Here is a 12,061-nt window from a genome sequence, read left to right on the forward strand (position 1 = left end):
ATCCCCCCCAAAAAACCCCAAATTTCCACCTAAATTCCCCCCAAAACCCGCCTAAAATTCCCAATTCCTCCCCAAACTCCCCTCAAAACCCCCAAATTCCTCCCCAAATTCACCCCAAAACCCCCAAATTTTCCCCCCAAACCCCCAAATTCCGCCCCAAACTCCCCCCAAAATTCCCACTTTCCCCCAAAATTCCCCCTAAATTCCCCCAAAATTCCCAATTTTTCCCCCCAAACTCCCCCCAAAACTCCAAATTTTCCCCCCAAACTCCCCCTCAAATTCACAATTTCCCCCGAAATTCCCCCAAAAATCCCCAAATCCCCCCCAAAACTCCCCCCAAAATTCCCAATTTTTCCACCCAAACTCCCCCCAAAACTCCAAATTTCCCCCAAAATTCCCCCTCAAAACCCCCAAATTCCCCCCAAAACCCCCAAATTTTCCCCCAAAACCCCCAAATTCCGCCCCAAACTCCCCCCAAAACTCCAAATTTCCCCCAAAATCCCCCCCAAATTCCCAAATCCCCCCCAAAAAACCCCAAATTTCCCCCCAAATTCCCCCAAAATTCCCAATTTTTCCACCCAAACTCCCCCCAAAACTCCAAATTTCCCCCAAAATTCCCCCTCAAACCCCCAAATTTCCCCCCAAATTCCCCCCAAATCGCCCCAAACTCCCCCTAAAACTCCCCAAATTCCCCCAAAATTCCCAAATTTCCCCCAAATTTCCCTGCCCGGTTCCCACCGCTCTCCTCGGCTCCTCCCGGTCGCTCCCGAATCCCCCCCGGACCCTCCCAAAATCCCGAAATTCCCGGGACCTCCCCCCTCGGGTGGGGGCTCCAGGGGGGCTCCCGGAGCCCGAATTCCCGCGAGAATTCCCGAGGAAAATTCCCAAAAAAAATTCCCGAAGAAAACCCCAAAAATGGGGAAAAAACCCCCAAAAAATGGGGAAAAAACCCCCCAAAAAATGGGGAAAAAAACCCCCAAAAATGGGGAAAAAACCCCCCAAAAATGGGAAAAAAAAAACCAAAAAAAGGGAAAAAAACCCCCAAAAAATGGGGGAAAAAAAAACAACAAAAGGGAAAAAAATCCCCAAAAAATGGGAAAAAAAAACCCCAAAAAATGGGGGGAAAAAAACCCCCAAAAATGGGAAAAAAACCCCCAAAAATGGGGAAAAAAACCCCCACAAAAATGGGGAAAAAAACCCAAAAAATGGGGAAAAAAAACCCAAAAAATGGGGAAAAAAACCCCCAAAAATGGGGAAAAAAACCCCAAAAAATGGGGGAAAAAACCCCAAAAATTCCCAATTTTTAGCCCCAAAATTTCCCATTTATAACCCCCAAAATTCCCAATTTCCCCCCCATTTTTAACCCCAAAATTCCCATTTTTAACCCCCAAAACTCCCATTTTTTTACTCAATTTTTCCTTCCCAAATTTCCCATTTTTTACCCCCAAAATTCCCAATTCCCTCCCCATTTTTAACCCCAAAATTCCCATTTTTAACCCCCAAAACTCCCATTTTTTTACTCAATTTTTCCTTCCCAAAATTCCCATTTTCTACCACCAAAATTTCCCATTTTTTACCCCCAAAATTCCCAATTTTCCCCCCATTTTTAACCCCAAAATTCCCATTTTTTAACCCCAAAATTCCCAATTTCCCCCCCCATTTTTAACCCCAAAATTCCCATTTTTACCCCCAAAATTCCCAATTCCCCCCCCATTTTTAACCCCAAAATTGCCAATTTTACCCCCAAAATTCCCATTTTTTTCCCCATTTTTAACCCCAAAATTCCCAATTCCCCCCCATTTTTAACCCCAAAATTTCCATTTTTAACCCCAAAATTCCCAATTTTTAACCCCAAAATTCCCAATTTCCCCCCCCCATTTTTAACCCCAAAATTCCCAATTTTTAACCCCAAAATTCCCAATTTTTAACCCCAAAATTCCCAATTCCCTCCCATTTTTAACCCCAAAATTCCCAATTTTACCCCCAAAATTCCCATTTTTTTCCCCATTTTTAACCCCAAAATTCCCAATTCCCCCCCCATTTTTAACCCCAAAATTCCCAATTTTACCCCCAAAATTCCCATTTTTTCCCCATTTTTAACCCCAAAATTCCCAATTCCCCCCCATTTTTAACCCCAAAATTGCCAATTTTACCCCCCAAATTCCCATTTTATCCCCTTTTTTAACCCCAAAATTCCCAATTTCCCCCCCATTTTTAACCCCAAAATTCCCAATTTTTAACCCCAAAATTCCCATTTTTTACTCAATTTTTCCTTCCCAAAATTCCCATTTTTTACCCCCAAAATTCCCAATTTCCCCCCATTTTTAACCCCAAAATTGCCAATTTTACCCCCAAAATTCCCATTTTTTTCCCCATTTTGAACCCCAAAATTCCCAATTTTTAACCCCAAAATTCCCAATTTTTAACCCCCAAATTCCCAAATTTCCCCTCCCCCCCTTGGCTCCCTCCCTCCCCCAAAGGGGGGGGGGGGGATGGGAGCGGTCACGTGACCCCGCAGCTGCCGCCCCTCCCCCACCCCGGCTGCTCCGGGAACAGCTGGAAAAGGGGGGGGGGAGGGGGGAGGGGAGATTTGCTAATTAGCTCCTCATTAATAATCACCATTTCTTAATTAGTCATCGTTATTAGCCATTATTTCCCCATAATTTCTTCATTATTTCCCGTTATTAATTATTTTTGAGAATGATTTCCCAATTATTGTTAATTATTTCCCGTCATTAATCATCATTTCCAATTTCTAATCACTATTTCCTCGTTATTAGCCATTATGAGCCGTGATCATGCCCATTAATTAGCAATTATTCGCTATAATTACCCATTTATTAGCTATTATTATGCCATTAATTAGCCAATATATATTAATAATAATACCATTAGCCATAATTATTATTACCCCCATTAATTAGAGATAATTAGCTATTATTACCCGGTTATTAGCTGTAATTGCCCATTAATTAGCGCTAATTAGCCATTATCCCCCCCAAACATTATTAATTATTAGCGGCTTCTCCCCCTTTCCCCCTCAGCAAACCACGCCCTCTCATTTGCATAACCCCGCCTCTAGCTGAGACCCTTCACGTCAATCATCCGCCATAACCCCGCCCTTTTCCCGCCAAAACCCCTCCCGCTCCCCTCACGACTAAACCCCGCCTTCCGCTCCTCTCAACCAATCAGCGCTGTCGCTATGGGAGAAGCAGCCAATCAGCGGTGCCGTCGTGCGGGGGGCGTGGCTTCGCTGCCCTGAGGGGGAGGTGGCGGCCGCCATTTTAGAGGCGGCTGAGGGCGAGCAGGGAGGGGACGTATGGAGGCTATAGGGGCTCTATAGGGGCGGTTTGGAGTTTCAAATGGGGCTGGGGGCTTTTCAAACGGGTCCTGAGGGGGATTTAAAGGGGTTTGAGGGGGGTATAGAGTGTTTGGGGGGGCGGCAGGGTGGGCGTGAGGGGGTGTGTGTGTGGGGGTATGTGTGTGGGGCCTGTATGGGATCTATAGGGGATCTATATGGGATCTGTGGGGTGGGGGGGGGATTTTTTGGGGATATCCGGAACGTATGGATGGAGGTTGGAGGGAGGGAAAGGGAGGAGGGAGGGGGGGGGTTTGATGGTACCTATGGAGGGTTGGGGGGGGGGGGGGGGATCTATAGGCGATCTATAGGGGGAGGGAATCTATAGGGGGGCATTTGGGGAAAATCCGGAGTGGTTTCTGGGGATATCCGGAACCTATGGGGACTATAAGGGACTCTGGGGACGGGGCTTGGGTCCTATATGGGACCTATATGGAATTTTTGGGGGGGGGGGATTGGGCCCTATATGGGACCTATGGGGGGTCTATAGGGGATTTTGGGGGTGGTTTTGGGCCCTATATGGGACCTATAGGGGATTTTGCGGGGGGGGGAGGGGGTTGGACCCTATATGGGACCTATGGAGTCTATAAGGGATTTTTGGGGGGAGGCCCTGTATGGGATCCATGGGGTCTATAGGGGATTTTGGGGGGGGATTTTGGGGTCTATAGGGGATTTTGGGGGTGGTTTTGGGCCCTATATGGGACCTATAGGGGATTTTGGGGCGGGGGGGGGTTGGACCCTTTATGGGACCTATGGGGTCTATAAGGGATTTTTGGGGGGAGGCCCTGAATGGGATCCGTGGGGTCTATAGGGGATTTTTGGGGGGATTTTGGGGTCTATAGGGGATTTTGGGGGGGGGGGTTGGACCCTATATGGGATCTATGGGGTCTATAAGGGATTTTGGGGAGGGGGGTTGGACCCTATATGGGACCTATAGAACCTATAGAGGACTTTGGGGGCGGCGCTGGGCCCTATATGGGACCTATAGGGGGGATTTTGGGGTCTATAGGGGACATTTGGGGGGCGGGGGTGGACCCTATATGGGACCTATGGGGCCTATAGGGGATGTTTGGGGTGGGTCTATAGGGGATTTGTGGGAGGTTTGGGTTCTATAGAGGACTTTGGGGGGGTCTGGGGGGGTTATGGGTTCTATAGGGGACATTGGGGGGGGTTATGGGTTCTATAGGGGACATTGGGGGGGGTTATGGGGTCTATAGGGGGACATTGGGGCTCTATAAGGGGGGGTTAAAGGGATTTGGGGGGGTCCTATATGGGACGTTTGGGGGGGGGTTATGGGGTCTATAGGGGAAATTGGGGCCCTATAGGGGATATAGGGTCTATAGGGGGGGTTTGGGGTGGGGTTATGGGGTCTATAGGGGACGTGGGGGGTTCTGTAGGGGGGTTGGGGTGGTTTAGGGGCCCTATAGGGGACATTGGGGCCCTATAGGGGCTCTATGGGGGGGGTTTGTGGCCCTATAGGGGACATTGGGATTCTATAGGGGCTCTGTAGGTGCCGCCCAGCCCCTCCCTGGGATCCGTGGGATTCCATAGGGGATTCCATAGGGGATTCCCAGGGATCTATAGGTGACCCATAGGGATCCATCGAGGGTTCCATAGGGGATCCATAGGCAACCCCATAGGGGTCCCACAGGTGGGGGAATTTATGAGGATTCCATAGGGGATCTGTAGGGGATCCCACAGGTCCCCATAGGGATTCCATAGGGATCCCATCGATGATCTATAGGGGATCTATAAGGGATCCATAGAGGCTCCCATAGCTGATCCATAGGGGATCCAAAGGCGGATCTGTAGGGGATCCATAGGGGTTCCCATAGGGGATCTATAAGGGATCTGTAGGGGATCCATAACTGACCCATAGGGGCCCCCATATCTGACCCATAGGGAATCCATAGGGGATCTATAGGTGACCCATATCTGACCCATAGGGGCCCCCATATCTGACCCATAGGGAATCCATAGGGGATCTATAGGGGACCCATATCTGACCCATAGGGGATCCATAGGGCCCCCATATCTGACCCATAGGGGATCCATAGGTGACCCATAGGGGATCCATAGGGGCTCCATAGGGGCTCCCAAATCTGACCCATAGGGGATCTATAGGTGACCCATAGGGGATCCATAGGTGACCCATAGGGGATCCATAGGTGACCCATAGGGGATCCATAGGGGCTCCCCAGGCCCTGTCCCCCAGCGGGGGGCGCTGTCCCCGTGCGCTGCCCCCGGGGCCGAGGCCACAGCAAGGCCGGGGTCACCTACGGCCGGGGCCGTATGGATCCCATAGGGGACCCTGTTCCTATAGGGGACCCTGCAGGGGATCCGCCACGGCCCCGGCACACGCCGGCCCCTACACACCCTATAGATCCTATAGGGGATCCTATGGGGATCTGCCATGGTCCCGGCACACGCCGGCCCCTACACACCCTATAGATCCTATAGGGGATCCTATAGGGGATCCTATAGGGGATCTGCCATGGTCACGGCACACGCCGGCCCCTACACACCCTATAGATCCTATAGGGGATCCTATAGGGGATCCTATAGGGGATCTGCCATGGCCCCGGCACACGCCGGCCCCTACACACCCTATAGATCCTATAGGGGATCCTATAGGGGATCTGCCATGGTCACGGCACACGCCGGCCCCTACACACCCTATAGATCCTATAGGGGATCCTATAGGGGATCCTATAGGGGATCTGCCATGGCCCCGGCACACGCCGGCCCCTACACACCCTATAGATCCTATAGGGGATCCTATAGGGGATCTGCCATGGTCCCAGCACACGCCGGCCCCTACACACCCCATAGATCCTATAGGGGATCCTATAGGGGATCCACCATGGTCCAGGCACACGCCGGCCCCTACACACCCTATAGATCCTATAGGGGATCCTATAGGGGATCCACCATGGTCATGGCACATGCTGGCCCCTACACACCCCATAGATCCTATAGGGGATCCTATAGGGGATCTGCCATGGTCCTGGCACACGCCGGCCCCTATAGATCCTATAGGGGATCCTATAGGGGATCTGCCATGGCCCCGGCACACGCCGGCCCCTCCACACCCTATAGATCCTATAGGGGATCCTATAGGGGATCTGCCATGGTCTGGGCACACGCCGGCCCCTACACACCCTATAGATCCTATAGGGGATCCGCCACGGCCCCGGCACACGCCGGCCCCTACACACCCTATAGATCCTATAGGGGATCTGCCATGGTCTGGGCACATGCCAGCCCCTACACACCCCATAGATCCTATAGGGGATCTGCCATGGCCCCGGCACACGCCGGCCCCTACACACCCCATAGATCCTATAGGGGATCCTATAGGGGATCTGCCATGGTCCCAGCACACGCCGGCCCCTACACACCCCATAGATCCTATAGGGGATCTGCCATGGCCCTGGCACACGCCGGCCCCTACACACCCTATAGATCCTATAGGGGATCTGCCACAGCCCCGGCACACGCCGGCCCCTACACACCCTATAGATCCTATAGGGGATCCTATAGGGGATCTGCCATGGCCCCGGCACATGCCGGCCCCTACACACCCTATAGATCCTATAGGGGATCCTATAGGGGATCCTATAGGGGATCTGCCATGGTCCAGGCACACGCTGGCCCCTACACACCCCATAGATCCTATAGGGGATCCCAAATCTCGTCCCTATGGAAATTCCCCTACAGGGAATCCAAAAATCCCCTACAGGGATCCCAGATCCCCTATGGAAAATCCCCTATGGAAAATCCCAAATTTCCCTATAGAAAACCCCAAATTTCCCTATGGAAATTCCCCTATGGAAAATCCCAAATTTCCCTATAGGGAATCCCAAATCCCCTATGGAAAAAAACCCCAGATCCCCTATGGAAAATCCCCTATGGAAAATCCCAAATTTCCTTATAGAAAACCCCAATTCCCCTATGGAAAATCCCTTATAGAAAACCCCAAATTTCCTTATAGAAAGCCCCAATTCCCCTATGGAAAATCCCCTATAGAAAACCCCAAATCCTCTTTGGAAATTCCCAAATTTCCCTATAGAAAACTCTGAATTCCCCTATGGAAAATCCCAAATCCCCTATGGAGGATCCCAATGGGAAAATCCCAAATTCCGTATAGAAAACCCCAAATTCCCTATAGAAAACCCCAAATTCCCCTATGGAAAATCCCACATTTCCCTATAGGGGATCCCAAATCCCCTATGGAAAAAAACCCAGATCCCCTATGGAAAATCCCAAATTTCCCTATGGAAAACCCCAAATCCCCTATAGAAAATCCCCTATAGAAAACCCCATATTTCCCTATAGAAAACCCCAAATTTCCCTATGGAAAATCCCAAATCCCCTATGGAAAAAAACCCCAGATCCCCTATGGAAAATCCCAAATTTCCCTATAGAAAACCCCAAATCCCCTATAGAAAATCCCTTATTAAAAACCCAAAATCCCCTATAGAAAACCCCTATGGAAAACCCCAAATTCCCCTATGGAAAATCCCAAATTTCCCTATAGAGGATCCCAAATCCCTTATGGGAAAAAACCCCAGATCCCCTATGGAAAATCCCAAATTTCCCTATAGAAAACCCCAAATTTCCCTATAGAAAACCCCAAATCCCCTACAGAAAATCCCTTATAGAAAACCCTAAATTTCCCTATAGAAAACCCCAAATTTCCCTATAGAAAACCCCAAATCCCCTATGGAAAAAACCCCCAGATCCCCTATGGAAAATTCCAAATTTCCCTATAGAAAACCCCAAATTTCCCTATGGAAAATCCCAAATCCCCTATAGAAAACCCCAAATTCCCTATAGAAATCCCCTATAGAAAACCCCAAATGCCCTACAGAAAATCCCCTATAGAAAACCCCAAATTTCCCTATTAAAAATCCCAGTTCCCCTATGGAAAATCCCCTATGGAAAATCCCAAATTCCCCTATAGAATTCCCCTATAGAAAACCCCAAACGCCTCCAGAGGAAGCTCCGGATCCAGGCCCAGGTAAGAGGGAAAATTCGGGGATTTTGGGGGAAATTTTGGGGGAAAATTTGGGATTTTTTGGGAATTTTTGGGGGGAATTGTGGGGAATTTTTGGGAATTTCTTGGGGGTTTTTTGGGAATTTTTTTTTGGGTTTTTTTGGGGAATTTCTTGGGGGTTTTTTGGGGGGATTTTTGGGAATTGTTTGGGGTTTTTTGGGATTTTTTTTGTGATTTTTTTGGGAATTTCTTAGGGTTTTGGGGGCAATTTTTGGGAATTTTGAGGGAATTTTTGGGAATTTCTTGGGGTTTTTGGGGGGAATTTTGGGGAATTTCTTGGGGTTTTTTGAGGGAATTTTTGGGGAGAATTTTGGGGAAATTTTGGGGTTTTTTTTTGGAATTTCTTGGGGTTTTTTGGGAATTTCTTGGGTTTTTTGAGGGAATTTTTGGGGGGAAGTTTTGGGAATTTCTTGGGGTTTTTTGGAGAATTTTTGGGAATTTCTTGGGGTTTTGGGGGGAATTTTTGGGAATTTATTGAGTTTTTTGGGGGGAATTTTTGGGAATTTTTGAGGGAATTTTTGGGAATTTCTTGGGGTTTTTTTGGGGGGGAATTTTTGGGAATTTTGAGGGAATTTTGGGGAATTTCTTGGGGTTTTTGGGGGGATATTTTGGGAATTTTTGGGGGAAATTTTGGGGAATATTTGGAGATTTTTGGGGGAAAAATTTTGAGATTTCTTTGGAAGTTTTGGGGGAATTTTAAGGGTAATTTTTTTCATTTTTGGGAAAAATTTAGGGAATTTTTGGGGGAATTTTAAGGAAATTTGAGGATATTTTGAGGCCATTTTTGGGGATTTTTTTGTGGTTTTTTGGGGAATTTTTTGGGATTTGGGGTGGGATTTTTTAAGGAATATTTGGGATTTTTTGGGGGGAAATTTCTTGGGATTTTTGGGGTGAATTTGGGGGAATTTTGGGGATTTTTGGGGCATTTTTGGACCCTCCCCCAAAGGCGTGGGGGTCTCCTGTGGCCCCTCCACGTAAGAGAAGGAGGCAGAAAATTGGGGCAAAATTCCCCAAATTTGGGAAATTCCCGGAATTCCCATGGGAACAACCCTGGGAATGGAGCCCAACACAGAATTGGGGCAAAAATGAGAATTTTGGGGATAAAATTTGGGATTTTGGGGGTGAAATTTGGGGTTTTTGGGGGAATTTTTGGGGTGAAATTTAAGAATTTTGGGGATTAAATTTGGGGATTAAATTTAGGGAATTTTGGGGTGAAATTTAAGAATTTTGGGGATTAAATTTCGGAATTTTGGGGATTAAATTTGGGGATTAAATTTAGAGAATTTTGGGGTGAAATTTAAGAATTTTTGGGGATTAAATTTGGGATTAAATTTGGGGATTTTGGGGTGAAATTTTGGGATTTTGGGGATTAAATTTGGGGATTAAATTTAGGGAATTTTGGGGTGAAATTTAAGAATTTTGGGGATTAAATTTGGGAATTTTGGGGTGAAATTTTGAGATTTTGGGATGAATTTTGGGGATAAAATTTAAGATTTTGGGGGAATTTTTGGGGTGAAATTTAAGAATTTTGGGGATTAAATTTGGGGATTAAATTTGGGGATTGAATTTTGGGGATTAAATTTGGGAATTTTGGGGTGAAATGTAAGAATTTTGGGGATTAAATTTGGGGATTAAATTTAGAGAATTTTGGGGTGAAATTTTGAGATTTTGGGATGAATTTTGGGGATAAAATTTGGGGTTTTGGGGATAAAATTTAAGATTTTGGGGGAAAATTTTGGGTGAAATGTAAGAATTTTGGGGATTAAATTTGGGGTGAAATTTTGGGAATTGGGGATTAAATTTGGGGATTAAATTTGGGGGATTTTGGGGTGAAATTTGGGATTTTGGGGATTAAATTTGGGATTAAATTTGGGGTGAAATTTTGGGATTTTGGGGTTAAATTTGGAATTTTTTGGGGGGTGAAATGTTGGGATTTTTGGATAATAAATTTGGGATTTTTTGGGATAAATTTCTGGAATTTTGGGACATTTTGGGATCTCTCCCTCCCCCCCGCAGGTCGAGGCCACCGAGGGACAAAACCTGGAGCAAAAATTGGAATTTTGGGGCTTTTTTGGAGATTTTGGAGGGAATTTCGGGGCCTTTTTTAGGGAATTTTTTTTGTTCTTTTTTTTGAGATTTTTTGTGGATTTAAATTTTTTTTTTCAATTTTTTTTACCATTTTTGGGGCTTTTTTTCTCTTTTTTTTTCTCCTTTTTTTTTCTCTTTTTTCCCCCTTTTTTTTTGCTTTCTCCAGATTTTTTTTCCTCTTTTGGTAACAATTTCCCATCTTTAAATAAAAATCCTTCGTTTCCCTGCATTCCTTTCAATAAACCTTAATAAAAATTCGAAGTTTAATTTATTTAAATGAATTCTTTCTTTCCCCCCAAAATTCCCCCTTTCCACCCCCAAAAATTCTCAATTTTCCCCCCAAAATTCCAGGGTTTTTCCCAAAAAATTCTCAATTTTCCCCCCCAAAATTTGCTCTTTTTCCCCTTAAAAATTCCCTTTTCTCCCCACAAAAAATCCCGATTTTTACCCCCCAAAAATCCTTTTTTTCCCCCCAAAATTCCTTATTTTCCCCTAAAAATTCCCATTTTTTCTCTCCAAAATTCCCGGTTTTTTCCCCTAAAAATTCCCTTTTCTCCCTCCCAAAAAATCCCATTTTTTATAAAAAAGTCCCATTTTTTTCCCCCAAAACTTCCCAATTTCTCCCCCAAAAGTCCCAAGTTTTCCCTCCATAATTCCCGTGATTTCCCCCATAAAAATCCCGCTTTTCCCCAAAAAAATTCAAATTTTTCCCCCCCAAAAATCCCTTTTTTTCCCCCAAAAAAATCCCTTTTTTGCCCCAAAACTCCCAAAACTCCCCCCCAAAAATTCCCTTTTATTTCCCTCCATAATTCCCGTGATTTCCCCCATAAAAATCCCAGTTTTCCCCCCAAAAAATTCAAATTTTTCCCCCAAAAATCCCTTTTTTTCCCCCCAAAAAATCCCTTTTTGCCCCAAAACTCCCAAACTCCCCCCCAAAAAATTCCCTTTTATTTCCCTCCATAATTCCCGTGATTTCCTTCATAAAATTCCCGGGTTTTCCCCAAAAAATTCCCAATTTTTTTCCCCATCCAATGACGCAAAATCCGTGACTCAAAATTCGGGAATTTCCCCGACCCCGCGCACAGCGGGCGTGGCCTCTCCACAAACCCCGCCCCTTCGCGCTCTCCGCCAATCAAATCTCAGTGTGGGCGTGGCCTCCACCCCCTGTATAAATCCAGAGGCCGCGGGTTCGAATCCCGGCATTTCCTTTTCCACGATGTCGATGGTGGCGGCGGTCGCGGCCACCGCGCGGTGTCCGGGGCGGGTTTGGGGACATCTCGAGGGTGTCCCCAAAGGGGTGGCACCGTCCCCACCTCGTCACTTCACCTTCGAACCCCTCCCGCCGCCCCCCGGCCCTTCCAGGCCTCGGCGGCGCCATCGCCGCGTTCTTTATCCGCCCGCTGTGAGTATGGGAAGGATTTTTTTGGGGTTTTTTTTGGGGGGTTTTAGCCTAAATTTGGAGGTTTTGGGGTGGTTTGGGTTGTCCTAGATCCCTTATATCCCCTATAGATGTCAGAAGTCGCTTATAGCCTTGCCTAAACCCCCCTGGACTCACC

At 46.9% G+C, this 12,061-nt stretch overlaps 2 long non-coding RNA genes across 2 annotated transcripts; both read left to right on the plus strand.

Moving 5' to 3' along the window:
• The first annotated feature begins 4,789 nt into the window (after window positions 1-4,789).
• Window positions 4,790-7,917, plus strand: LOC143695807 (uncharacterized). The gene is made up of 2 exons (XR_013185339.1): window positions 4,790-5,504; window positions 5,538-7,917. It is a non-coding gene; the product is annotated as an uncharacterized LOC143695807 (long non-coding RNA).
• Window positions 7,918-8,206: 289 nt separating this feature from the next.
• Window positions 8,207-10,776, plus strand: LOC143695808 (uncharacterized). Its single transcript, XR_013185340.1, has 2 exons — window positions 8,207-8,381; window positions 10,434-10,776. It is a non-coding gene; the product is annotated as an uncharacterized LOC143695808 (long non-coding RNA).
• Window positions 10,777-12,061: the final 1,285 nt, after the last annotated feature.

This window comes from Agelaius phoeniceus, chromosome 27 (genome assembly GCF_051311805.1).
Source record: "Agelaius phoeniceus isolate bAgePho1 chromosome 27, bAgePho1.hap1, whole genome shotgun sequence".
In the NCBI taxonomy this organism is placed as follows: Eukaryota; Metazoa; Chordata; class Aves; order Passeriformes; family Icteridae; genus Agelaius; species Agelaius phoeniceus.